Source organism: Saccopteryx leptura, chromosome 3 (genome assembly GCF_036850995.1).
Source record: "Saccopteryx leptura isolate mSacLep1 chromosome 3, mSacLep1_pri_phased_curated, whole genome shotgun sequence".
Taxonomy (NCBI): Eukaryota; Metazoa; Chordata; class Mammalia; order Chiroptera; family Emballonuridae; genus Saccopteryx; species Saccopteryx leptura.
The window spans coordinates 12,100,750-12,104,273 of NC_089505.1; the positions used below are offsets into that span (position 1 = coordinate 12,100,750).

The 3,524-nt window shown below is 38.0% G+C and overlaps 1 non-coding gene across 1 annotated transcript; it reads left to right on the forward strand.

Annotated features, from left to right (window-relative positions):
* Positions 1–3,116: 3,116 nt before the first annotated feature.
* TRNAT-UGU (transfer RNA threonine (anticodon UGU)) lies at positions 3,117–3,192 on the forward strand. The gene has a single exon. It is a non-coding gene; the product is annotated as a tRNA-Thr (tRNA).
* Positions 3,193–3,524: the final 332 nt, after the last annotated feature.

Below are 3,524 nucleotides of genomic sequence, written 5' to 3' on the forward strand. Positions count from 1 at the left end.
TCAAAACAGAGACTATATGAGGGAAGCATTTACAGAGATGTTTTGTATCCCTGAAAGGAAACAACCAACACATATTATTTATCCAAGAGACTGCTGTGAACTGAATACATTTTTAATTCTTGTTTTAGATTTTCAAATGGTAGGAGTGATTATATACCAATTAATAGATAACATTTTTCTTTGATATTTTTATTGTGGTAAAAAAAACACACAACATTAATTTACCATCTGAACCACTTTAAGTGCATGGTTCAGCGGGGTTAAGCTCATTCATATTGTGCAACAGATCTCTAGAACTTCTTCTTATAAAACTGAAACTATGCCCAATAACACTAAGTCCTCTCTTCTATCTCCTTAGCCCCTTCTAGCTACATTTTACTTTGAGTTTCTATGATTTTTGACTACTTTAGATACTTAATATGTATGAGTGGAATCATACAGCATATCTCTTTTTATGACTGGCTTGTTTCACTTAGCACAATGTCCTCTAGTTTCATCCTTGTTATTGCATGTGACAGGATTTCCTTCTTTTTTAAGACTCAATAATATTCCCTCATATGTCTATACCAGATTTTCTTTATTCATTTATCAGTCAGTGAACATTTGAGTTACTTCTACCTCTTGGCTATTATGAGTAATATTGTAATAAACACAAGTATACAAATATCTCTTTAAAATTGTGCCTTGAATTATTTTGAATATATACACAGAAGTTGGATATCTGGATGATAGGGTAGTTTTACTTTCAATTATTTGAGGAATTTTTGTACTATTTTTCATAACGGCTGAACTATTTTACATTTCCACCAACAGTGCAGTGCACGGGGTTTTCATTTCTCTACATCATTATTAATACTGGGCATTTTCTTTTGATAGTGGCCATCCTAGTGGACAATGATTACCTCTACGTTGCTCTATCAAATAACAACTGTGCCAGCCAGACTTTTTACAAGAAATTGTACAACAAGATGGCAATTGCTCAGATGACCTGACTTATAGAACTATAAAGGTTGAAACTGTCTTAAATTCACACATTTAATTAATTGGAAATGGTGTAATAATGGTGAGCAGTCAAAAAGCGGTGCCCGCAGCAGTCTTTGTTGACGTGGTAGGCAACACTGATGTAGCGTCGACCTGTCACAAGAAGACAGCTTGGGTTCCCCGGTCCCGCTCCTGCCACAAGAAAGTGGTAAGACACAGGAAAGTACTTAACCACTCTGAGCTCATTTTCCACATTTGTTCATTAGAAATAATGCTATCAACTGCACTGCACATCATTGGCCTAAAGATTAAATGAGAAAAAAAAAAAAGTACGTTCAGTGTCTGGCACATAATAAGCTATCAACAAATGTTAACCTCTTCTCCCTTAATCTCTAAATCCATTTTTCATGCAAGTTGATATATTGAGAGATCAAGACCTGAATTTTTAATAAAAGACTGATAGGAAGTTTTAGAAGACATTCAGCAGCTACTGTAATTTTTAGGGAAATGTTTTTATAGACGTCTACACCAGATATTCAACCTGAAGCTGCCTTACGTGAAAAAGAGTCTATTATTTAAAGTAAGATTTAAGTAATGCTTTCTGGAAAAGGTTTTCCTGTCCTTCACTTTAATATAAGATGTTAGATCAAGAGTCTTATCATTCTGGAGTCGTAAGCATCTGAGTATGATAACCTCTATTCATAAGCCTGGACAGACATGGAGAAGGCCTCCTACTGAGGTCTGTGGTGGTCCTCCAGCTCCGTTTATTTAATAATTGCAGTCCATTTTTAATGAAGCAGCCAGAGGGATATTCTTGAAGCATAAGCTAAGTCACATCACACCTCCACTCAAAACCCTTAAGTAGCTTCTTACTGGAAAGTTGTTAACCCAACACTGGCTGCTATCCATGTCCAGTATGATCACTGTGCTGTCAACTCAGAACAGAATAATGCCTAACAGGTAACAGGCCCTTAATAACAATGTATTAAACAAATACATAAATGAGTAAAGGAATAAATGACATAGTGAGGTCAAAAGAATTTCCATGTTGTATTCCTGGGTTCTGCTTAAACGTCTTACTTATCTTTCTAAACCTTCCTTGACTTCTAGCCAAGGTCTCTGAAGTGGAGTCAGCAGACCAGTGACTCCCTCTCTGATGTTTGAATGCACAATCAATGCAATTGGTTCTCCCGAAGGACTGCTGAGCTGACCATTGTCAATTCCTTCTAGCTCCTCCTTTGGAGGAGAGACCACAGTCCAGCTCAGCCTACAAGTCAGTGTGAAACTCAGGGCATTAAAGCTGGGGGGTGAGAAAATCTAGGACACGATTCGTACTTCCACTCTCACCTAAGACACTCCTCTCACAGAGGGAGACATACAAGGATAAGTTAAATGCTCAGTTATCAAGAATGTTTTGTGCCTCCTATGTATATATGGTTACCCTAAGATGGGTGTTTCACTTAATACTGCATTGAATTGTAGTTGTGAGTTTAATCAAATGTTTCTTTCTTTGGATAAAATATGATTGCAAGAATAATGGCCTATTGGGAAATAATTTTTCTAAACCAGATCATCTAAAAATAGAACTTTATTAGAACCATCTCTATTCTTGACAGTTAAGGTTCCTAAAATTGCTGTGTCAATTAAAAGTTACCTCTAACATATACTGTTTAACTGACTTTTTACTTGAGACTAGGAAACTGGACTTTTACATGCCCACTGGTGTGTGTGTGTGAGAGAGAGAGAGAGAAAGAGAGAGACAGACAGACAGACAGACAGAGACAGGAACAGAATGAGAAGGACAGAGAGCTCAGAACTGACTGATCAACTAACTGGGCAAGTCAGAAACTAGAAATAGAGCCTCCTAAGTTTGCATTCAGATCATTTAAATGTGATCTGAGTGATATTAACTTTAATTATTATGACTAAGAAGTCTTGAACTATCATAAATGTATGTAATGGGTGATTTGGTATATTTTTTAAATTGGTTCTCTAAAAGACTCAGAAATTTTAAAAATCTATATAAGAAGAGGGGAAAGGTTGCTAGATTGAAGTACTAATGAATAAAATTTATAACATGGATATGAATGTGCATACATACTGCTTAAGGAGATGGTTAAAAATGCAAGTTTTGGGCCCTGGCTGGTTGGTTCAGTGGTAGAATGTCAGCCCTGTGTGTGGAAGTCCTGGGTTCGATTCCCAGTCAGGGCATACAGGAGAAGCATCCATCTGTTTCTCCACCCTTCCCCCTTTCCTTTTTCTCTGTCTATCTCTTCTCTCCCGCAGCCAGGGCTCCATAGGAGCAAAGTTGGCCCGGGTGCTGAGGATGGCTCCATGGCCTCTGCCTCAGGCGCTAGAATGGCTCTGGTTGCAGCAGAGCAACGCCCCAGTCCCAGTCAGGCACCTGCGGGAGTCAGTCTGTCTGCCTCTCCCCCTTCCTCTCTCTTCGGGAAAATACAAAAAAAAAAAAAAAAAAAATGCAAGTGTTCACTCAGTAGGACTGGATGAAAACTGGAAATCCTCATTTCCAGTCTGAGGTGATG